The 26,421-nt window shown below is 41.3% G+C and overlaps 1 long non-coding RNA gene across 1 annotated transcript in view; it reads left to right on the top strand.

Moving 5' to 3' along the window:
* The window catches only part of LOC124548500, a 277,718-nt gene that overhangs the window by 110,469 nt on the left and 140,828 nt on the right, over window positions 1-26,421 (top strand). The window lies entirely within an intron of this gene.

Here is a 26,421-nt window from a genome sequence, read left to right as displayed (position 1 = left end):
AGTCATTTACGAGTACGTAGTGCACGGTGATAGCACCGATCGCTATTTTCGATTAAGAATGGCGCTCTAAATCCTGCTTCCTACAAAGCGTCCACTTCAGTCACACGTCTCTTCGGATACCCCGAGCACAGGTTTTGTAGGTGACGTTGCAGAACTGAACAGACTGTTTTGTGGAAGTCAAGAAACACGACATCAATCTGAGCTCCGCCGTCATCCAGATTTCATGAACGAAAATAACAAACCGGGTTTCATATGATGGGCGTTTGTTGGAACCATGTTGATTCCTACGAAGAAGTGCTGTCTCCAGGTAATCAATCGCGACCACAGTACACGTCCCACAATTATTTAAGAAATCGTTGTTGTTGTTGACCCGAAGACTGGTATGATGTAGCTCTCCATGCTACTCTATCCTGTGCAAGCATCTTCATTTTCGAATATCTACTGCAACTTACATCCATTTTAAGCTGCTTGCTGCATTTATTCCTTGGTCTCCCTCTTTAAATTTTAGCCCCCCCCCCCCACACACATTTTCCTCAGAATTTGTCCTATCAACCGAACCTGTCTTTCAGTACATTTGTGCCACAAATTGCTTGTCTCCCCAGTCCAATTTAATACCCTCATTAGTTACACGATCTATCCATTTATCTTCAGCATTCGTCTGTAGCATCATATTTCAAAATCTTCTATTCTCCTCTTGTCTGAACTGCTTATCGTCCATCGTCCATGTTTCACTTCCGTACAAGGCTGCAATCAAGAAAAATACTTTCAGATAACATTTATTTTATTTTAGACGTTAACGAATTTCTCTTCGGAAACGCTTTTTTTGCCATTGCCAGTCTACAATTTTTATCGTATCTACTCTCTACATCAGTTATTTTACGGCCCAACGAGCATAACTCATTAACTACTCTTAGGTCTGATTTCCTAATATAATTCCCTCAGCCTTGCGTGTTTTAATTCGACTACATTCCACTACATTCTTTGTACTTTAGTTGATGTTCATCTTATATCCTCCTTTAAACACACCTTTGCTGTCTCTAATAGAATTACAACGCCGGCGAACGTCAAAGTTTTTAGTTCCTCTCCCTGACCTTTAATACCTTCTCTAAACTTTTCTTTGGTTTCTTCCACTGCTTGCTGAGTGTACAGATTGAGTAATATCGGGGATAAGCTGCAACCCTGTCTCAGTCCCTTCCGAGCCACTGCTTCCCTTTTATGCCACTGTTTCCCTTTCATGCCTCTCGATTTTAATAACCGGCGTCTGGTTTCTGTACAAATTACAAAGAGCCTTTCGCTCACTGTGTTTCACCCCTGCTATCTTCAGAATTTCAGAGAGCGTATTCCAGACAACATAGTCGAAAGCTTTCTCTAAGTCTAAAAATTCGATAAACATAGGTTTGCCTTTCCTTAACTTCTCTTCTGAGAGAATATGTATGGTCTGTATTACCTCGCGTGTTCCTATATTTCTCGGAAATCTAAGCTGATCTTTCCCAAGGTCAGCTTCTACCAGTTTTTCCATTCTTCTGTAAATAATTCGTGTTAGATATTGCAACCATGACTTATTCACGTCTGTCAGCACCTGTTTTCTTTGGAAATGGAATTATTACATTCTTCTTGAGGTCTGAGGGTATTTCGCTTGTCACGTACATCTTGCGCACCGGGTGGAGTAGTTTTGTCATAGATGGCTCTACTAAGGATATCTGTAGTTCTGAAGAAATTTCAGCTATTCCTGAGACCTTGGTTAGACTTAAGCTTCTCAATCTTTTGTCGCATTGTTCTCGCAGTATCACATTTGCCAACCCAACTTCATCTACTTCTTGTTTCTATACTATTGCCTTCAAGTTCATTTCGTTTCAATAGCTCCTCTATATATTCCTTCGCCTTTTATAAATGCTTCTGTAGCCTTACGCTTGTGCTCCAACCATTCCTACTTAGCTTTTTGCACTTTCTGTCAACGTAGATTTTTAGACCAATGTATTCCATTTCGCCTATTTCATTTGCTCCACGTCTTATTTTCTCCTTTCATCAATTAAATTCAGTATCTTATGTAATATCCTAAGATATCTTCTAGGCTTCGTCTTTTTACCTATTTCATCCTCTACTATCTTCATTATTACGTCTCACATATCTGCCCATCCATCTTCTACTATATTCATTCTCTTCTTCAAGTCAATCGTTGCCTAATACTCCCTCTGAAACTCTTAAAAACCTCCAGTTCTTTCAACTTACCCAAGTCCCATCTCCTAAATTTCCTACCTTTTTGTAATTTCTTCAGTTTTAATCTACAGGTCGTAACCAATAAATTGTGATCAGAGTCTCCATCTGCCCTTAGAAATGTTTTACAGCTTAGAATCTCTATTTTACCATCATATAATCAATCTGAAACCTATCGGTGTCTCCAGGTCTCTACCACGTATACAGCCTTATTTATGATCCATAAACCAAGTATTAGCGCTGATTAAATTATGCTCTGTGGAAAATTCTACCTGGTGGCTTCCTCTTTCTTTTCCCCAACTAGTATTCACCTATTATTTTTCCTTCTCTTCCTTCCTTTTCCTACTACCGAATTCCAGTCCCCCACAAAAATTAAGTTTTCCTCGCCCTTAACAGTCTGAACAATTTCTTTTATTGAATCATCATAGAAATCGTTAAAGTGAGGTATTTCTGTAGTTCGGCACATCCCTCTAGCGGCCTTTCGTATAGACTGGAAGGCCCTGGACCTTTTTCCAGCCACGTGTCACGCTTCGTTTCCCCACCGGCCTGTGGTAAACCTGTGTTAAGGTAGGCGCCAGTTTCTCCGCATACTAAATATGGGATCTAACGGGCACCCTATTAGGTTCTGTGGTCTTTCGTATATCGAGCGATTTGGGGTATTTTTCAGTTCCGTGATTACTCATTTCTGTCTGTCATTCTCGCATCCGTGTGACAGAGTATCATAGGCCGTGCGTTGGGATCTTCCGTGAAGCAGTTCATGGAAAAAGAAGTTAGTGCTTCATTTCACCATTGCCACTTCAGTGTCTTCGTCGTCAACGAGCATTTGGACAGATGGCTTTATTCCATTAACTGATTTTACATTGAACTAAAACTTTCATTAAAGAATTCAATAGATAATATCTCCCTCTCGAATTCATAGAACGGTTCTCGACAGCTGTCCAGACGCCTGTTTTAATCTCGTTCAGATTTTGTTTGTCAGCTGGCGTTCGGCTTCGTCTCAGTGTGCTATGCATCTCTCTCCGCTGTCGCGATAGCATCCTTTTTATTGTTACTAATACATGTAGAGTCCTTACGATATCATAGAACATAGTCTACAATACCTCCGAATTTCTCCCAGAGGCCACCTACTTTCTCCTCCTCAGAGTTGAATAACTACCAATCAGGTAATTTCTAATCATTCTGTACTCGCACTTGTTAAAAAGAAATAATTATCTTTCCACTTGTTGACTTTTTGTTCGACGCCGTTGTAAATGATGATACATGACAGTCTCGTGGTTGATGGTTACTAGCTGCTTTGAAATGTTTGGATATGTTCGTTGCCAGAAGATCTAGTACGTTTCTCTCGCTGGTGGCCTCCCTCATCGACTGCTCCAAATGATTTTTGGAGAATATTTTCAATATGGCGCTACAAGACTCGTTGGCTCTGAATCCCGCTCTAAATGTGTACATCTCCCTCCTCCCCCCCCCCCTCGCCCCCACTGCCATGGTATAATTGTGGAGGTTTTCACGCGATTTTTCAACTGGCTCTGAAACGTTACGCCACTCGTAGTTTTCCAGGGCAATACTTACTACGCCACCATTGGTGCCCAGCCTATCCTTTCGGTGTATTTTACTTTCTGATTTTAAAATGTTACTGTTGTTTATTTCTAGTTTAGCCTATTTTCTGTTTCAGGTATTACATGCGTATTGTTGCCGTTAACGATTGCTTGCTTGCTTGATTGATTGATTGATTTATGCTGGAAGACTAAACAACAGTAGTCTTAGCCCCCTGTTTCTCGCGCAAAAACTGAGTTTATTGTGCGTCTTCTCTTACTGTAATCCTAGTAAAGCCAGTTGGTATCTTTAAAAAGTAGTAGGAGGCTTTTAGTTAGTTCTTTATTAGATACAATTTCTTCAGGAATTAATCACCCGAAAATTTTGTCATTCGGCCTCCCACGCTTCGTACCGGAAGATCAAATGCGGAGCAGTTTCATCCCTCTCACTGCACAGTGTGCTCTTAGGGATCTCTTCCTCTATACATGTCTTGTATAAGTGTTTAAAAGTTCCAACGGCCAGTTAACATTCGTACCACGTGTTTAATCTGTCTCCCGCTCAAGCTGAGAATTACAGAAATTCTCTTGAAACATGACTCCGGCAACATTAGCCTGCCATGTTTCTGTTTTTGGATCTTAGTCTAATACTCTGCACGCTGCCTCCCTTCCCAGCTAAGTAGTTTTGTTCCTATCGTCGCCTTAGTGATGGTTTCACTCCAACAAATGGAATCGTCGCAGCTGTCTTGGCCAGACTATCAGGTTGTTCATCACAGCTGATTCCTGAGTGACCAGGGGCCCACAACAGGTTTACCCTGTCGCTTTCGCGCAGCCTCACAAGCACTTCATGAAATCCTGCGACGACCTTTGACCTCGTTGCAGGGGTGCTAGAGACTGCAGAGCTGCTTGACTTTCTCAATGAATGTAGATGTCTCGATCACCGTAGCACCTTCGCAGGCTCTCCGCTCACGCGCTGATAGCAGATATTTCCGTCTGGAATGCCGTGGCCAGCTTCCATAGAGAGATTGACCACCTAGTCAGGCTGTACACCGTATACCCCGTCCCCAGCACGTACTTCTGTTTTCGACCCGTCAGTAAACCATACTATGTTTACTGAGCAGTATCGAGGCTCGTTCTTTCACTGCTTCTCATTTCCCATTATTACTGTGAAAAGTATATTGAAACTGCTGGGAGTCGTTGTATAGTGAGCTCCCATTTCCACAACCAGTCCTATATTTACCACATTAACTATATTGAGGTGAGACTCTAGATTTTGGTGAAGTTTTCAGTCATTTCCTGTTTATAACATGTATGCCCCTCTGCTGCCTCCATCGCAGCCCAAACGTGTAATGGAGGCATGTGCTTCAACAGGTGTGCTGCTAATTTTGCCTGTTATGGCTAAGTGCAAAAAGGTGTGAATCTAAGGAGATGGGACCTGGATAAACTGACTAAACCAGAGGTTGTACAGAGTTTCAGGGAGAGCATAAGGGAACAATTGACAGGAATGGGGGAAAGAAATACGTTAGAAGAAGAATGGGTAGCTTTGAGGGATGAAGTAGTGAAGGCAGCAGAGGATCAAGTAGGTAAAAAGACGAGGGCTAGTAGAAATCCTGGGGTGACAGAAGAAATATTGAATTTAATTGACGAAAGGAGAAAATATAAAAATGCAGTAAATAAAGCAGGCAAAAAGGAATACAAACATCTCAAAAATGAGAGCGACAGGAAGTGCAAAATGGCTAAGCAGGCATGGCTAGAGGACAAATGTCAGGATGTAGAGGCTTATCTCACTAGGGGTAAGACAGATACCGCCTACAGGAAAATTAAAGAGACCTTTGGAGAAAAGAGAACCACTTGTATGAATATCAAGAGCTCAGATGGAAACCCAGTTCTAAGCAAAGAAGGGAAAGCAGAAAGGTGGAAGGAGTATATAGAGGGTCTATACAAGGGCGATGCACTTGAGGGCAATGTTATAGAAATGGAAGAGGATGTAGATGAAGATTAAATGGGAGATATCATACTGCGTGAAGAGTTTGATAGAGCACTGAAAGACCTAAGTCGAAACAAGGCCCCGGGAGTAGACAACATATCATTAGAACTACTGACAGCATTAGGAGAGCCAGTCCTGACAAAACTCTACCATCTGGTGAGCAAAATGTATGAGACAGCCGAAATACCCTCAGACTTCAAGAAAAATATAATTCCAATCCCAAAGAAAACAGGCGTTGACAGATGTGAAAAGTACCGAACTATCAGTTTAATAAGTCACGGCTGTAAAATACTAACGCGAATTCTTTACAGACGAATGGAAAAACTGGTAGAAACCGACCTCGGGGAAGATCAGTTTGGATTCCGTAGAAATGTTGGAACACGTGAGGCAATATTGACCCTACGACTTATTTTAGAAGCTAGATTAAGAAAAGGCAAACCTACGTTTCTAGCATTTGTAGACTTAGAGAAAGCTTTTGACAATGTTGACTGGAATACTCTCTTTCAAATTCTGAAGTTGGCAGGTGTAAAATACAGGGAGCGAAAGGCTATTTACAATTTGTAGAGAAACCAGATGGCAGTTATAAGAGTCGAGGGACATGAACGGGAAGCGGTGGTTGGGAAGGGAGTGAGACAGGGTTGTAGCCTTTCCCCGATGTTGTTCAATCTGTATATTGAGCAAGCAGTAAAAGAAACAAAAGAAAAATTTGGAGTAGGTATTGTAATCCATGGAGAAGAAATAAAAACTTTAAGGTTCGCCGATGACATTGTAATTCTGTCAGAGACAGCAAAGGACTTGGAAGAGCAGTTGAACGGAATGGACAGTGTCTTGAAAGGAGGATATAAGATGAACATCAACAAAAGCAAAACGAGGATAATGGAATGTAGTCGAATTAAGTCGGGTGATGCTGAGGGAATTAGATTAGGAAATGAGACACTTAAAGTAGTAAAAGAGTTTTGCTGTTTGGGGAGCAAAATAACTGATGATGGTCGAAGTAGAGAGGATATAAAATGTAGACTGGCAATGGCAAGCAAAAAGTTTCTGAAGAAGAGAAATTTGTTAACATCAAGTATAGATTTAAGTGTCAGGAAGTCGTTTCTGAAAGTATTTGTATGGAGTGTAGCCATGTATGGTTCACATTCAAATGGCTCTGAGCACTATGGTGATCTGAGGTCATCAGTCCCCTAGAACTTAGAACTACTTAAACCTAACGAACCTAAGGACATCACACACATCCATGCCCGAGGCAGGATTCGAACCTGCGACCGTAGCGGTCGCGCGGTTCCAGACTGAAGCGCCTTTAACCGCGCGGCCACACTGGCCGGCCATAGCCATGTATGGAAGTGAAACATGGACGATAAATAGTTTGGACAAGAAGAGAATAGAAGCTTTCGAAATGTAGTGCTACAGAAGAATGCTGAAGATTAGATGGATAGATCACATAACTAATGAGGAGGTACTGAATAGAATCGGGGAGGAGTTTGTGGCACAACTTGACTAGCAGAAGGCATCGGTTGGTAGGACATGTTCTGAGGCATCAAAGGATCACCAATTTAGTATTGGAGGGCAGAGTGGAGGGTAAAAATCGTAGAGGGAGACCAAGAGATGAATACTCTAAGCAGATTCAGAAGGATGTAGGCTGCAGTAAGTACTGGGAGATGAAGACGCTTGCACAGGATAGAGTAGCATGGAGAGCTGCATCAAACCAGTCTCAGGACTGAAGACCACAGCAACAACAATGGCTAAGTAGGCCAATCTCTGCACCTAGCCAAGCTCCTTGGCTGCCATCTTCCGATGTACATAGTCCACCACACTATAGCGCCATGATATATCGTATGCGTTATTACAATTGTGTATAACATGCACATGCTGCTGGGACTTAGACCCCAGTTTTTACCACAGGCCCTTCTAGTGCACATAACAGCATCAAGGAACATATGTTCCTTATGTGTGGGGTCCAAGATAGTTTCACATCCGAGGTTACACTTAAATACTTTAGTGCCCTCTCTACTGGTAAAATTCTGTCGAAGAGTTTGAGATTCCAGTGCCTGTCCTGGATGTTCTTCCTCATAAACGGTGCTACAACAGTTTTCTTGGAACTAACCCCCACATCGTGTTTCCTGTACCAGTTTCGCACTATATTGTGCGAATGAGTGATAGCAATTCTAGGACCTGCATATGGTTCCTTGTTGTACTACACGTAACTGCTCATCCGATATACAAAGGGAACTGTTGAACCTGAAAAACACTCATGAACACGCCACACGTGCTCTGCTACGCGAGTAACTGCTTTCGGACAGTGGAGCACACTTGACCCATCAAGGCAGCATGTACAGTTCTGTAACCGATTGCGTAGGTCAACAAATTATCATCCGAAGTCATCTCAGATTCGATGAAGCCTCTCGCTTAAGCATTCAGCTACTGAAAAAAATTGTCGTTTTGTATTCCCAGTTATTCTGAAGGAGCCGATCAGTACATGCGTATAATTCTGTAGCATTTTCAGCTGGAGGAAGTAACTGCACTCCTTACAACACGTAATTAACGTCACTAATTATTTAGACATTCCAGTAACTTCCCAGAGGATGTAATTCTGGCTTAGGATGTGAAGAGCTGTTCCTCAGAATGCTGGCAATGAGTTGGTATCTCCCTTATAATAAAAAACAAGTGTAGTTCTTGCTCTTGAAATTCTCTCGAATGTTACTACTACTGCTACAGTCTCATTGAGATCGAAAAAAATATTGACGCGACTTTTGGTGAACCAGTCTAATATGGGGACTGATGTTACTTGTTATCTTCCACGCAGTGATCCTGTGTTATTGCCCTGAGACAGGCATGAGGCCACTTCTCTGTTTTGTTGTCGATATCTCACGTAGGTTTTATCTGTTGCGTTCGACCTTTGCTGAAGCTTCTTCGCGCTAAAACGGCATTGTTGGATATACCTATGGAGTGTATTATTTTTATATTATTATTGACGGAGAAATGCGTACTTTTGTCACCCTGAACATTTCGTTTTATTGAATTAAAACGTTTCATAATAGTCTCAAAATTTGGATCTGTTGGAGTTCAAAATATTATGACCTGCAAGATATTTATAATTTTCAGATTACTGAGGATATTTTAATTCAATGAAATGAAATACATTTATTTATTGAAAAAGCATTTATTAATTTACGTAACTAGTATCATTAGTAAAACAGTTATTTTGTAAGTATGAATATCAGCATCGCACAAATGAACAAGTTAACTGGTTTTTTATGGACTGCTGTGGTACGAACCAAGAAATCAGGAGCTCGTTTCGTTACAATGATACGAAACGAATATTGTACCGTATGAGTTTTATTTGTAACTGTGTGTCTTGTTGTGCAAATCTGAAATACCCATATAGCGAAGTACAAGTCATTTTTTGTTACGTATCACTGTCCCTGTTACTGCCTGCTTGGTAAACAGGAGATTGAGGGTTCGATTCTGGAGTGAGGTTTGTTTGTATTTATTTGCTAAAATTAGTCTGCGTGGTATGGTATCTCGCGTCTCAATGGTCGTACAGCGATTACAATGGGTGTTCTAGAAAACATTTGCAGTTACGTACTACGAACACAGAAATGGAAATACAGTCGTTTTCATTGGTCAGCTTTTAAAGAAACCTTTTACACGTCGTGGACGCGAATTGTTTCGCACCACTGCATCTAGTATATTCCAAACTTGTTTTGTGTGTACCCTCCCCCAATGGTCCCGTCGATAAATACTAACTATTATTCTTACCAAGTTCAGATTTATTACACTTCGTTAGGGCCTTACGTCATCAGTAGGGCTAGCAACATGTTTTGCAAATAATTTCGATGAGACCACAGGTTGCGGGTCCACATAAAAGAATTCTGAATATAGTAGATGCAGTGGCGCGAAACAGTTCGCGTCCACGACGTGCAAAAGGCTTCTTTAAAAGCAGACCAATGAAAACGATTGTACTTCCGTATTTGTGTTCCTAGTACGTAACTAAAAATGTTTTGTAGAAAACCCACTGTAATCGCTGTATGACAATTCATACCCCAGATACCGTACCACGCAGAATGCTTTTAGCAAATAAAAACAAATAAGCGTCGACGCAGAATCGAACCCTCGACCTCCTGCTTGCTAACCCAAAAAACTGTCTACTGCACCAACTGCACAGCACTTCTGCTGTCTCCTGACAGAAGTAGTTACCGTACACGTGATTACATTGTTGCCAGACTACCAATCTTAAACGTCCATTTACTATCCGAAATACGCGCAGGACGGAATTTTGTGAGAGGCAGTTTTGTATTCGCTCTGCGAAGTCTCAGTGCGCTAATTTTTCTTCACCCTGTATATCACGAATTAAATATTGACACAATTTTAAAAAATGGCCTAATCTGAAGAAGCTTATTTACAGAAAACGCAATGTTGTGCGCAATTTAGGAAATATCCATTGCCGAGCGAGATTTTTTTGTGGTCAACAGAATGAAAAGTATTTCAGTGAGTTCAGCAGTTTTAGAGATGTAATTTCACCTATTTAAAAAAAAAAAATTAACTCTGGCACTAGTTAAAATTGAGAACAGGTTATTGTCATATTACAGAGCTCTATTTGATTACATATACAAACATCAGGATATTTGAGTGAGAGCTGGCCGAAAACCATAACTTGAAAGCATACTTTATGAGGCACAGGGTCCTATTCAGACACACTTAGGCTGACGACGTCCTAAAAGATCACCTGCAAAACATGCACGACTGTTACCGTCACACTTCAAGAATTTCTAAATCGTCAGTAATATGACAGAATTAAGTGTATCATATTTTGTGGACTGATTTGCTGCGACAGTGTCTTACCCGACCTAGAACTTTGACACTACATCCCTGTAAGGGGTGAAGCATCTACATCACAGCTTTTGGAAGTAACTGACATCTAGACATTCAAGAAAGCATGTAATGCTTCATTTACAAGCATTTATTTCTTGTTAAAATAGAAAAATGTTATTACTGTTCAAGTCCGCCTTTAGAAACTTTACTATTTTTGAATACTTGATGTTGTGCGGAAAGTTTTTTTCATAGCGATGACCGTCCTTAAGAGAGATGGCCGTCAGATATTGGTGATTTACGCATGACAGAAAAAATCAGGAGGAACTGCGCGGGTAACAGCAGGGGGTAACAAAGGGACACCGACTCCCTCGCTGCTTTCACTCGGGAATTATGTCTCTAACTTTCAGAACTTATGATTTATCTTGCTCTAGCGCAATAATTCAAGCTGGTCGGTTCCCCTCTCCTATCGTAAAGCTGTTACAATTCATGGAGACCATTTAAAAATATTCATTTCTCTCGAGAGAATTTATTTTGTGTTAAAATAATAAGTTTTCTTTTTAGTCTTAGGAGAGCCGAGGAACAGCCTACTCATAACTGCCACGTTAAGGTGAATAAAGTTAATTTGTCATCTATCAATATCACTGATAGACATTCTTAAATCCAGCTAAGATACTTTTACAATCATTTATTTTAGCTTGCCAGGACGGTTGACTGATTTGCTTGAATACGCAGAGGAAAATTATTTAACAGACTATTTCAAACAATAGCTTGTAAAAGCATTAAGCTTCCTTATTTCACCAGCAAGGTGTACAGCAATGGAAGAACGACTGCCTGGCGTTATTCGAGAGGGCGAGTGATATTTCTGGTCCAGCTGATTTACTGGCGTCAATATTGTGAATTCCAGAATTAAAACAATCGGAAACTCTTACTTCATTACGAACTAAAACGACAAAATGTTAGTCAGATATTAATAATATGTGTTGCAGTCCTCTTTCTATTACCGGACGAACCTGTATTTTGAGAGTGTAGAAGTCACATTTTCATTCCGTAATATATAATCAGTATCGTTAGTAGAGAGCACTTCCACTTTACATAGAGCAGGAGCTCCTCCGCACAGCAGACTGCTACAGCTAAGAGTACACCTGCTTGCTCGGAGTCGCCTCCATCTGGCCCGCACGCCCTGTTAACTGTGAATAACTGGGAGTTGCGAGTAATGCGCTAGTGTAGGAGCAGACGACAAGTACATCGGCAGGAGCGAACGGAGGGGGCAGTCATTTGACTGGATTATAGCTGCATAGCGCTTCCGGTAAATCCTAGCTTCATGCTAGTGGGCTCCCTCCGGTTGTCTGCGTGCTACCGTAAAAGGCGAAGGCGGTGAGGAAACGAATGAGGCGGTCATCATCTGACGAAAGACAGCGCAGGGCACTGACACTATGTATTCTAATGTTCTTAACGTGTCAGGCAAACAAACAGGTACTGTGAACTTAACTCGATTCGTGGGTACTTGTCACAAAGAATGCTTTGTCTGAGAATGTTATTACATTTTTAATCGGAAAATAAATATTTTTCAGAGATGTCAAAATGAAGTTCGCATGCGTGGCAGGTTCTTAAAAGACGAAAGACCGTGTGACCTGTGAAGCCAGCCACTTGAGGCTTGTCTTGATAGAAGATAAAATTAAAAATGTCGTTTAGCTACATGGGGGACATTAGTCGTGGAAACAAGATTGCCTCTACGACGATATGAACAAGAATATGTCATTCCTTTAAATAGCACCCCATATTTTTTATTCGATAATCCATTTCTTCTCCCTAACATCTCATCTCTTCTCCGTAAGACCTGTTCAAAAATATACCATTCATGTGAACATGGCATTGTTAGAAACGTAATACAAAACTGACTTTGATTCTCCCATACTAGCTCACGGTGAAGGTAGTCAGGGTAATGTAACTTTCCCACTTGATTTAATTGACAGTAAATGAATGGAAACACAAGGAAAATGCACACCGCTCACTCAGTCACCCGTCTTGAGTTGAGGATTTGTGTGCTTATAATGTGCACCATCGAAGAGAAGTTAGAATTGCTACTCATCTATGCAACATGTAAGTTATGAGAAAATAACTGCAATAACATTTTCTTATTTACCGAACGGGTATATGTAGTACAATACAGTAGTACTTTCAAACTTTATGTTTCATTCAGTAAAGACAACCCTTGATTAAAAACTGCATCATCATTACTTTTACTATGGCTGAACGTAAGTGTAATGCTACTGAGTAGAACAATTCTACCGAGAGCAATAACCTGACAAGAGCCCAATTTCTCGACGGAAATTTTCTCTTCTTGTTATGACGCTTCGGCCAACGGGAAGTTTCAACCGAAGAAAACGCAACCACCGTAGACATATGCAGATGATGCCGCCGAAATTACAGTTCTTGCCTCTGTTGCAACGCACACGTGGGCACATGACAGCTGAAAAAGAGAATTGCATTCGTAAAACAACTATACATTGCATTCTGACAAATCACCAGAATCATCCTTATCATGCACGCTTACACCAAGAATTGCATGGCAATGACTTCCAGAATCGTTTGCAGTTCTGTCGGTAGCCACAGCAGAAAATCCTCGCCAAACAGAACTTATTCTCCGACGTTTTTTTACTGACTAATATCCCTTCTCAAACAAAGGTCACGCATTATTGGCCCAGCGAAAACCCACGATGGCGTAAACAGGTGGAACATCAGAGTCAATGGAGCGTTAATGTCTGGCGTGGGATGCTTGGTGCTATGGTTTTTGGCCTTTATTTCAACAACGATAAACTAAACAGCAGAGAATATGCCAACTTTGCCATGTGAATCCTACTGGATCAAGTGCCGCTAGCAACTCGAATGCTTACGTGGTAACAACACAATAGGTGTCCAGCGCATAATGCCTTGTGTGAACGTTGTGTTTTGAACGAAGTAATCCTGCCAGACGGGTCGGTCGTGAATGAAGAGTGGTTTGGCCTGCTCGTCTCGTGGCTTAAGCACTCTGGACCTTTTTCTTTGGTGATGCATATCTATTACAATCTTTCAACAGCTTCATGGAACATGCAGGAATGTATCATGCTTGCTTGTAGTTCGCTTCAGCAGGCGACACTGGAAACAGCGATGAATTATTTCATCCAGTGGGTGGACCAATGTATCACTGTCCGTGGTCACCGCTTTGGCCACCTATACATGTTCTACCCCGTTTTGTGCTCACAGTCGATTACAGTACTAATTAATGGTTTTAAAAATTCCCGTTGCTGTTTCTTATCAACTTGAATGATTTGTTTAGGCAAATACATGATACGTTTTTGCTCAGGCCTTGAAGAGAGGCAGTGCATTATTGAATAAAAAGTACAAAGTACTATTTAGAATAGATCTTTTTTTTTTTTTTGGTCATCAGTCTTCTGACTGGTTTGATGCGGTCCGCCACGATTTCCTCACCTGTGCCAACCTCTTCATCTCAGAGTAGCATATGCAACCTACGTCCTCATTTATTTGCTACATGTATTCCAATCTCTGTCTTCCTCTACAGTTTTTGCTCTCTACAGCTCCCTCTAGTAAAATAGAAGTCCTTCCCTGATGTCTTAACAGGTGTCCTATCGTCTTGTCCTTTGAAACTTCCTGGCAGATTAAAACTGCGCTCCGGACTGAGACTCGAAATCGGGACCTTTGCCTTTCGCGGGCAAGTGCTCTTCCATCTGAGCTACCTAAGCACGAATGTCAACCCTGAGCTATCTAAGCACGAATCTCAACCCGTCCTCACAGCTTCAATTCTTCCAGTACCTGTGCTGTGAGGACGGGTCGTGAGTCGTGCTTGGGTAGCTCAGATTGCCGGCACGGTAGCTCAGCGTGTTCGGTCAGAGGGCCGATTGTCCTATGTAATAAAAAAAAACTGAGTAACGGAATCAACGATCACCTTGAACGGATGTCATATGACGTCCGCCCAGACCAAACGAAACGAACAATGCCGAACACAAATTATATATAAAAAAAAGATGGCAGAGCACTTGCCCACGAAAGACAAAGGTCCCGAGTTCGAGTCTCGGTCCGGCACACAGTTTTAATCTGCCAGGAAGTTTCAGATCGGCACCCACACCACCACAGAGTGAAAATCCCATTCAGGATCTTGTCCCTTCTCCTTGTCAGTGTTTTCCACATATTCCTTTCCTTTCTGATTTTGCGCAGAGCTCCTCATTCCTTACCTTATCACTCTACCTAATTTTCAACATTCGTCGGTAGCACCACGTCTCAAATGATTCAAATGGTTCAAATGGCTCTGAGCACTATGGGACTCAACTGCTGAGGTCATTAGTCCCCTAGAACTTAGAACTAGTTAAACCTAACTAACCTAAGGACATCACAAACATCCATGCCCGAGGCAGGATTCGAACCTGCGACCGTTGCGGTCTTGCAGTTCCAGACTGCAGCGCCGTTAACCGCACGGCCACTTCGGCCGGCTCAAATGATTCGATTCTCTTCATTTTCGGGTTTCCCCAGAGTCTCAGTCAACGTTTCACTACCGTACAATGCTGTGCTCCAAACGTACATTCTCAGAAATTTATTCCTCAAATTAAAGCCTACGTATGATACTAGTAGACTTCTCTTGGTCAGGAACGCCCTTTTTGTCAGTGCTAGTTTGCTTTTGATGTCCTTGCTCCGTCCATCATTGGTTGTTTTGCTACCTAGGTAGCAGAATTCCTTGGCTTCACCTCCTTCTTGACCGTCAATACTGACGTTAAGTTTCTCGCTATTCTCATTTCTGCACTTCTCATTACTTTCGTCTTTCTTCGACGTATTCTTAACCCATATTCTATACTCATTAGACTGTTCATTCCATTCAACAGATCATGTAATTCTTGTTCACTTTCACTCAGGATAGCAATGTCATCAGCGAATTTTGTCATTGATATCCTTCCACCTTGATTTTTAATTTTACTCCTGAACCTCTTTTTTTATTTCCATCATTGCTACCGAGCGAGGTGGCGCAGTGGTTAGCACACTGGGCTCGTATTCGGGAGGACGACGGTTCAATCCCGCGTCCGGCCATCCTGCTTTAGGTTTTCCGTGATTTCCCTAAATCGCTTTAGGCAAATGCTGGGATGGTTCCTTTGAATGGGCACGAGCAACTTCAAATGGTTCAAATGGCTCTGAGCACTATGGGACTTAACATCTGTGGTCATCAGTCCCCTAGAACTTAGAACTACTTAAACCTAACTAACCTAAGGACATCACACACATCCATGCCCGAGGCAGGATTCGAACCTGCGACCGTAGCGGACACGCAGTTCCAGACTGAAGCGCCTAGAACCGCACGGCCACATCGACCGGCACGACCAGCTTCCTTCCCCATCCTTCCCCAATCCAATGAGACCGATGACCTCGCTGTTTGGTCTTTTCCGCCAAATCAACCCAGCCCAACGTTATCTATCATTGCTTCTTTTAGTTGTGCAGACTGAATAGTAGGAGCGAAAGACTACATCTCTGTCTTACTCCCTTTTTTAATCCCAGCACTTCGTTCTTGGTCGTCCGCTCTTATTATTCCCTCTTGGCTCTTGTACATACTGTATATTACCCGTCTCTCCCTATAGTTTATCCCTATCTTTCTCAGAATTTCGAACATCTTGCACCATTTTACACTGCCGAACACTTTTTCCAGGTCGACAAATTCTATAAACGTATCTTGATTTTTCTTTAGTCTTGCTTCTATTATTAACCGCAACGACAGAATTGTCTCTCTTGTGCCTTTACCTTTCCTAAAGCCAAACTGATCGTCGTCTAACACATTCTCAATTTTCTTTTCCATTCTTCTGTATATTAATCATGTCAGCAACTTGGATACATGAGCTGTTAAGCAGATCGTGGGATAATTCTCGCTCTTGATGTCTTCGGAATTGTATGGATGATTCTTTCCGAAAGTCAGGTGCTATGTCGCCAGACTCATACATTCTACACACCAACGTGAATAATTTTGTTGGCACTTCCCCCAGTGGGTTTAGAAACTCTGATGCAATGTTATCTATCCCTTCTACCTTATTTGACCTTAAGTCCTCCAAAGCTCTTTTAAATTCTGATTCTAATACTGGATCTCCTATCTCTTCTAAATCGAAACCTGTTTCTTCTTCTATCACATCAGACAAATCTTCCCCCTCATAGAGGCCTTCAATGTACTCTTTCCACCTATCCGCTCTCTCCAATGCATTTAACAGTGGAATTCCCGCTGCACTCTTTATGTTACCACCCTTGCTTTTGATTTCACCGACGGTTGTTTTGACTTTCCTATATCCTGAGTCAATCCTTCCGACAATCATTTCTTTCTCGATTTCTTCAGGTTTCTCATGCAGCCATTTCGTCCTAGCTTCCCTGCACTTCCTCTTTATTTGATTCCTTAGCGACGTGAGTTTCTGTCAATACGCGAGATGTATGTGGGGGAAGTAATATGTTGTTCGACTCCTGAAAAGTGCTGTCACGAAATTCAATAGTAATTTTCTCCGTGATGCACAACGCCTCTCTTGTGAAGTCCGCGAGTGAAGTTTGTTTAGCATCTCCGTAACGCTTTCTCGCCAGCTAAGCGATCCCGTGGCGAAACGCGCCACTCTTCATTGGATCTCCTCTATCAGTCCTACCTGATAGAGATCTCGGATAGATGAACAATACTCAAGAATCGAGCGAACAAGCGCCTTACAAGCCACTTCTTCCTGGATGAGTTACATTTCCTTAAGATTCTTCCGATGAATCTGAGCCTGGTATCTCCTTTTCCCAGTATCTATTTTATGTGGTCATTCCACTTAAGGTCGCTCTGGATAGTTGCACCTAGATATTTTACGGCAGACGCTGTCTCCAGCTGCTTGTCATCAATAGTGTAGCTGTGCAGTAGTGGATTACTTATCCTATGTATGCGCAATATGTTACATTTATTTACGTTCAGGGTCAACTGTCAGAGCCTGCACCATTCATCAATTCTCTGCAGGTCGTTCTGAAAATTCTTACTATCTTCTGGCGTCGCTACTTTGGTACAGGCAACTGCATCATCTGCGAATAGCCTTAAAGAGCATCCGACGCTTTCTGCTAGTTCATTTACATGTACTGTAAACAGCAACGCTCCTGTCACACTTCCCTTGGTAATCCGGTATATTATCTTTACATCTGTCGATTTTGTTCCTGAATTTCCCTGAACATTTTTGTACTTCCTTCTTTCATCAATCAACTGAAGTATATCTTCTGTTACCTATGATTTCTTCGCATTTACCTTCTTTGTACCCATGTAATTCTTTCCAACTTCTGTGACTGCCCTTTTTAGAGGTGTCCATTCCTCTTCAACCGTACTGCTTGCTGAGCTATTCCTTACTGCTGTATGTATAGCCTTAGAGAACTTCAAGCGTATCTCGCCATTCCTTGGTACTTCCGTATCCAACTTCTTTGTGTAGTGCTTGTTCCTCACTAATCTCTTGAACTTCGGGCTGCTCTGACGTATTGCTGTTCATGTCTTCGTAATAAAGTTACAAGAATGATTATTATGCTGGTTAATTTATTTTGTTTCTGGACAAAAAGTTATTTGGTGTGGATATAACTGTGCGAGTTTGCATATAAAATTCGGGACTTTGCATATATGTATGTAGATATGAATATGTGTCTGTGAATATCTATGTAATTCAGTGATGAAATGACCTCGTAGGTCTGGAAATAAATTATGTGGTTAAGCGGAGTTTTATGCTTCTCTCAACAATAAAGGACTTCGCCGAAATGAGAGATACTCGATTGATTGTGTATTATCCTTTTTGAGAGTTGAATATAGTATAGTAGAATAAAAATCTATGTAGATCATGAGTATTAGGCCATACGCGACAGGTCGTTTCACTTATGTTGCTCGTCAAATGTTTAGTGTCGTAGCGTTATTAATCTGTGTATGATTCGTAGCTCTACAATGATTTTTAGTAATGATGAATTAGCTTAAATTATACTAACTTGTAGAAAATGCATGAACAGCAGCAGTACTATTCTGAAACCGCAAATGCGTATAGTTTCATTTAAAAAATAGAATTTGCCATCAGTACATCGTTTATAAATGAGGTTACGATAACAAGCTGTTAGCCATTTAATGAGACCAATGCCACTATACATCAAAGTAAAGATAGACTGTGATTATCTGTTGCACATTTAGAGTGAAATAGGAGCCTCAAGGTGTATTGTTGGCAATTAGAGAAACGTATACTTCCCCGTGACCCCGGGGAGCGGGTGTTTGAAATTCTCTCGCTTCCTGTTCAACCGTAACGACTAGGAGTTCGCCACTGAAATGACACGAAAAATCCCCCTCCGAAAAAAACCGAGAAAAGGTTTTACGAATTAACAGACTTTCTATCTGGCCTTCCTGACACGTGTGTGTAGCGAAAGATTTGAAGAGTAAATAGTGTTTGTATTATATGTAACAAGCTAAAGCTTGTGCCGAGCGAGGGTTATATTCCAGTTCCTTGCCTTTCACGGACGGTGCAGAACCAGATACGCCCTCCAAGCGCTGCTAACTTGCCACCCAGAGCCTTCCTTAACTTGTCACGGTCCTCACCTCTAGTTAATGTTCGGTGTGAATAATTATAATAATACATTTTGGAGTCCAATGTTTGTTTGTTCCATTGATTAGGGATATTCGAGATGCCGGAGAGAGCAGCTCATTATTGTCATAAGCTGGCTTTAAAAGTGAAGTTTAACTGACGATCCGACAGACTCATTGCCAATAACAGTAATGCTCTTTGTCTGTAAGTCATTATGGAGCCGGCTGGAATTTAAGCAAGGCCGACATCGGCGCACATTTACAGGTCATCTACCTTCATAACATTGGCCATTCGTTTCCAGTGGAGATAGTTCTTTCGCCATTTCCGAGGCATCGCGAATTAACAACCTGTCATTATCGTTATTCCTCTTGTACGCTAATTTTTCCAGTTATTTCCATAAAGTGAGGTTTTCAATTTAAAACAGCAGAACTGAGGAATCGTAGTACATGGAGTACTTATTGCGAAACGTTATACTTCACGGACCAACTTTCTGTTTTCGAATTCCAGAGGCAGCGTATTTCAAACAATGGGCAGCATTCGTTCACGCTAAGGCGGAGCCTATTGTTCGCTTCAGGCCGCGTACCATTTAGGTGGACAAGATTTATCAACTGCCTGTGTGTTTATGACCGATGCGAATCCGGGCGCTTGAAATTAGTTTCGGACTGACAGCACATGGCGCGAGCGGTATTGGCGGGCGCTGCCATCGATGGCTTCGTCTACCGTTTCATCCGCCGACCGCCGACAGCACGCACCTCAAGCGTCCAACAATTTTCCGTGTGCGAAACAAGTCTCACCACATGACATTCTCCGCATAGACATAGGTAGTCTCACACGAACGATCAACCTGTTTACCAGGTTGTTGAACACTAAGGCCGGTATTACACTATCATATTTCTTTGACAATGATTTGATCAAAGATATAATCAAATATTGGTCAGATTTGTTTGGCAAAGATATTTGACGTGGCGTTAAATAGATCTGTTACACTGTCATCATATTTTTCGTCAAAGTTCAAGATGGCTGACAACAACTTGTTATTATGCGCAGCAGTTGCATGTACTGCAGTTGCACTTTGTGCGCATTCGGAAGAGAAGTGGGGAGAAAGAAAGAAACATACCTGGTTGAAGCCGTGGGGTTTACGACGAGACGATGAAAGCATTCAAAAAAAATTTTTTTACGTGAGCTTCTAGTGGAGGACGTCAAGTCGTACATAAATTACTTAAGAATGGATGAGCATACATTTCAGTATTTGCTCAGTGAACTGTCTCGTCATCTTACAAAGCACAATAATCACTTAAGAACTGCTAATCTGCAGTAGACAGGCTTACAATAACACACAGATTTCTTGCTACAGGAGAGAGTTACTCTAGCTAACAGTACAATATTCGAATACCACAGTGTGCATTAAATACAATAATGCCTGATAACGTGTGAAGCAGTTTATAACGCACTAAAGGACCAATATCTGAAAGTAAATAAATGTTCAATACACTTTATGTGCATTAAGAACTACTTTTATTGTAGATCAAAGTAATAATCACATTTTTTGTATCCCACAACTACAAAAATAATAGAAATGTATGAAGCTGAAGAGGCGCATTGCAATGTGAGGCATCCTGAGTACAAAAATAGATTAAGAAGACTGGAGAGCTCAGAATATACATATATAATGAAACAACTATGTCGATACGTACGTTTGCTTTTTCGTGAAGGTAGCTTGAGTGGAGGCCACTAATTTTCTTTTTTATGTCGTCGGCCGTGCACTCGGGCCGTATCTCATGGCTAATGACCGCAATTTTTTTTGTAGCTGTCCACTCTTCTTAATCTATTTTCGTTCTCAGATGCCTCATGTTGTAAAGCGTCACATCAGCTTCATACATTTCTATTGATTTTTTAATTTATGGCACGCACGTATTAAACGTCGCAGCCACACACATAGACTATTGGTGACAGAACGCTGTACCGATGGTAGCGCTCCAAGTGGTAACGTTTCACATTGCAGTTAACAGAAGACAAACGACTTTTATGATCAAATCTGCAGCGAGGCCCTAGATTTGATCAGATTTATTTAACGACAGGCAAGATTTGACAGAGTTCCCTATTACACCATCAAATTTCTTTGACAGTGTTTGACGTATCAACTTCGACAAAGAAATATAATAGTGCAATGCCGGCTTAACAGTGGAGAGACAATGCATTACATGTTATGACAGAGACGATCTGGTACATAATCAAAGAATAGACTGATAAAGCCCGACACACTATCAAATGGGCACACTTATTTCGACGAATGCACATCTAACCATCAATTCCAACTCTACCGTAGACATACAGCAACACCGGAACATGTTTGTGGTAGGGCAAACTTCAACACATACAAAATAAACAAGGAAATAATAGTTTAAAATTTGCAGCCATTCTCCTCTGATGCTAACTTCAATTATGTTTTATCATACGATAAGAAAACTTCCGTCTTTTGCAACGGAAATTTATTCTTCTGTACCAGGAACGTTTCGCCTATTCACGTTAGGCATTTTAGTTGTGTATAACACATATACAGTTTTTTACTTATACATATTTCGATATGATAAGGTTCCTTTCAGAGTGTTTTGGAACATTTACTGTGTTCGAACATTATGAATTACCTCGAAGAAAACTATTTATTGACGCATAGTCAGCACAGATTCAGAAAACATCATCCTTGTGAAACACAACCAGCTGTTTATAGTCATGACGGGTAATTAGTGTTATCGACAGGGGATGTCAAATTGATTCCATATTTTTAGATTTCCAGAAGGCTTTCGACACCGTTCTTCACAAGCGTCTTCTAACCAAACTGCATGCCCATGGCATATCGCCCCAGTTGTGCGACTGGATTCGTGATTTCCTGTCAGAAAGGTCACAGTTCGTAGTAATAGACGGAAAGTCATCTAGTAAAACAGAAATAATATCCGGCGTTACCCAAGGAAGTGTTATAGCCTCTCCATTGTTCCTGATCTATATTAACGACATAGGAGACAATCTCAGTAGCCGTCTTAGATTGTTTGTAGAAGATGCTGTCATTTATCGTCTTGTACAGTCATCAGATGACCAAAACGAATTACAAAATGATTTAGATAAGGTGCGAAAAGTGGCAATTGACCCTGAATAAAGAGAAGTGTGAAGTTATTCATATGAGTACCGGTACTAAAAGAAATCCGCCAAATTTCGATTACGCGATAAGTCACACAAATCTGAAGGCTGTAAATTCAACTAAAATACATAGGGATTACAGTTACAAATAACCTAAATTGGAATGATCACATAGATAATGTTGTGGGTAGAGCAAACCAAAGACTGTGATTAATTGGCAGAACACTTAGAAGGTGCAAGAGGTCTACCAAAGAGACTGCTTACACCACGTTTGTCCGTCCTGTTCTCGAGTATTGCTGTGCGGTGTGGGATCCGCGTCAGGTGGGACTTATAGATGACATCCAAAAAGTTCAAAGAAGGGCAGCTCGTTTTGTACTATCGCGAAATAGGGGAGATAGTTCCACAGACATGATACGTGAATTGGAGTGGCAATCATTTAAATAAAGGCGATTTTTATTGTGACGTGATCTTCTAATGAAATTTCAATCACCAGTTTTCTCCTCCGATTGCGAAAACATGCTGTTGGCACCCACCTACATAGAGAGAAATGATCATCACGATAAAATAAGAAAAACCAGGGCTCGCACAGAAAAATTTAAGTGCTCGTTTTTCCCGCGCGCTGCGGAACGGTAGAGAGACAGCTTGAAGGTGGTTCATTGAACCCTCTGCAAGGCACTTCATTGTGAATAGCGAAGTAATGTAGATGATGTTTGTTGTGACTCTTTGGCGGTTTGTTTAAATCTAGCTATTTCTATTTACAGTTGTGTTACATACCCACATTCATTTTGTGGCCTGTTCATGCAACCATTTGCTGGCCTGTACATGCTAAAAAATGAAATGAAATGAGCATATGGCATTGTCGGCCGGGAGGCCCCATCCGGTGAAGTTCGGCCACCGAGTGCGTCTTATTTCAGTCGACGCCACATTGGGTGACTTGCATGCCGGTGATGAGGATGAAATGAGGATGAGGGCAACACAACACCCAGCCCACGAGCGGAGAACAATCTCCAACCCGGCCGGGAATCGAATCGGGAGGCAAGCACGTTACCAACTTGCTAAGCAGGCGGACTGTACGCGCTAAATCTGCATAGTACGGGTTTCTTTGCACGTAACCCATATTGTAGTATCCTCCAAATGCTTGCACTGCCTAGTCACTTAAGTGACTGAGGGATCATGGGAGCTGTAAAACGGAAGAGTGTGGTGGGTTGTTGCGGTGGGAATGGAGAAAGGTTGGGTGATGGGGCACTTTGTATTTGTGTGTTACACAAGAATAAATTTCATTTGCAAAAGACTGAAGTTCTTTTGTCTTAAGGATAGAACATAATTAAGTAAGCTAAGAAAGTTTAGCGAATGTGGGCCACACTGGTTTTAGTTTCATGGAGGACGGAAAATTGAAATATCTGACAGTTGCAAGTGGTAGTTTTTCGTGGAGGGTATATAGAACAAAATGCGATTTTTTTTAGATATCTCAAACGGCATTTTGTGTCCTGTCAATAATAAGGAAGAAAACAATGTCTTTTTGTGGTTAAATGGAAGTACAGAATGAATAAGCACCTATGAATTCGCTGTGTTTGAACGATTTGCAGTGTCTGGAATGACGTATTCAATAGTATGAGAATACTTCTGTCAGTAGCAAGATCCGTCGTATGAACATAGTAGTTCTTAGTAGTGCGTAGTAGCGGAAAGCTTTACACTGCTGCGGAAAAGGTGGGCCTTACATGCAGTTACGATATTTACTTCTTGATGAGAAATAGGAGATCAAGATTTTAGCGAAACAGGCACGTGATACGAGGGGAAACAATTTCGTCTTGATGAGGCTTCATCTCCGTAAACAAGGTTGTTAGAGACAGAATATTTTATCACTTACACTACGCTGACAGTTTTTCAAACATGGTCGTATTGAAGCTATTTACCCAGTGAAAATTAAAGAAATTATTGATCATCTCGATTGGGATGGGCTAACCGGGATTCGAACCCGGTTCTTTCTGAACGCGAACCTAGCGTGTTCACTGCTATTCTATGTCTCTCTTCACGTGAAGTTTCGCAATTTGTTCCGAGAAGAGTAAAAATATTCGATCATAATTTTATTCTAAATACAAGGTATTCAAAATGATGTAGATATTTGCAAGTGACTGTAAAAAGTGTTTGTATTGAGGTAAGATATTATACACAGCCCGGTCATATTAATATGACCACCGCCTATGCTCGAAGTCAACGTGCGATAATCGCTCGCAGACGGCGGATGACAGCACTAACGGGGAGGGTATACACACTTGCAAGGAACCCATTGAGTGCTAGGTCGCAAAAGGCCATTGATGTTTATAGCATTTGACGCCCCACGTATTATCTACCGTGCAACCACAATATTGGCTGCAAATGGTAACAGGAGGCGGGACGGGAGGTATCCAAGGGTAAGCACAACATGACGCTACGGAGCGTAGTTGAACCGCTTAATCGACGAGTAATTCACAACGGCGTTACAGTGCTAGAGGTGTTTATACAAAACAGAGAAATGGCAACGAAAAAAAGCAAACATGCATTATTATTGCAACAACAGTTGCCGAGTTGAAATTTCGTTAGAAAGGAACCCAACGAATTTCATAGAGTGAGAAAGAAGTAGCAGATGAAATACTGCAAAACGAGTCAGTGGAATGTGTGGTGTCGTATACGCTCGACTGTGCGGACAAATGTACATGGTGCAATGATGACGATACGTTTTTAGCAAGTGAAAGTGAAATTGAAACGGTGTCGAGCTGTGTAATTCGTCATTCTTGTCGGACAGGGAGCACAAATCATGTCTCCAGTGAAACGTACTAAAGGAGAGCCATTGTCCACGGAGCAGATACTAAACATAATTATATACATGGAAGATCATCCGCAGCATAGTAAAAAAATAGTTATGAACAGATCTCGAATAATTCCGTAGCAATATGACCGTGTAGTGCATAAGAAATCCTACGGATATTCACAGGAGGACAAGGCGCACTTGTCACAAAAAACTGATGTCTGTGCGTTTCAAGGATACTCGGAACAATTTACAGGATGCGCATATTACCTATTACGTTATGCACACCAAATCGCGCATGATATAAGAGTACAGCGATTTGAAGGGAAGGAGTGGATCGTTGGGTAACTTCGAATAGTACGACAGAATTTGAAGGCGTAAGATGACGAAATTGCAAACAAAGTATCAACTTGACGATGCACAGCAAACTGCGGAATCGGCCCGAAAATTTGTAGATGAGATAAACAAACTTTTTCCATCGCTCAGTAAGGAATTTGTTTTCAGCTCCGGCCAGTCGGGACTTGAAGAGGAAATGCGTATGATAGGAAGCCAGAAGTACCAAGAGGGTAGTATCAAGATAAATAAAAATCAGTGCCGTCATTTTTTCTGTTTTCGTCGTTCCTTAGTTGCTTTCGACTTAGAGAACATGTCAGTACAGACACAATAAAACTAACATGAAAACTTACTAACATACAACAAACTAACTGTACGCAATAGTAATGAAAGCAGTCGCATCCCGAAAGCTTGTGCTCACGTCTAATAACGAGGACAAATAGTTCGAATACAAGTTTTTTTTGAAATTAAGCCTTTCAATAGAAAGTGTCTCATCTGCCGTAATATACATTCCACCTAAAGTTGGACAACTCTCCACTGTTCAGTTTACACAGTCAAATCTTGAACCTTCATATGAACACGTAATTATAGCCGGAGATATCAACATAAATATTCTGAACAACAGTCCTTCTGTATCGAAATTCACTCGCATACTTTCCTGCTCAAACCTCACACTCATTCCACTTGGACTTACTAATCATACAGCAAACACTCACACGTTTATCGATATATTTGCAAGCAAATAACCAAACTTAGTAATTCGCACTGATCACATTTTTTGCACGGCTGTCTGCTCATGATGTAATATTCATGAATTACTCACTGCAGTGCTCAACGAATAAAACGCAAATTTCGACCTTTATAAATTTTAAGCACATAAATTTGACTGAGCTTACCCCGGACGCTCATGATATTTCTTGGCAGACAGCAGCAAGAAATAACGTCGAAATAAGTAACAAAATCTCTAATTTCACTGAAATACTCACTAACTTATACGATAAACATGCTCCCCTAAAAACAGTAAGAGTAAGGAGAAAACCTACGCCATGGCTCACAGAT

The sequence above is a fragment of the Schistocerca americana genome, chromosome 1 (assembly GCF_021461395.2).
Source record: "Schistocerca americana isolate TAMUIC-IGC-003095 chromosome 1, iqSchAmer2.1, whole genome shotgun sequence".
NCBI classification, from domain to species: Eukaryota; Metazoa; Arthropoda; class Insecta; order Orthoptera; family Acrididae; genus Schistocerca; species Schistocerca americana.
The sequence above is the reverse complement of the archived record's forward strand: the minus strand, read 5'-3'. Positions and strand labels throughout refer to the sequence as shown.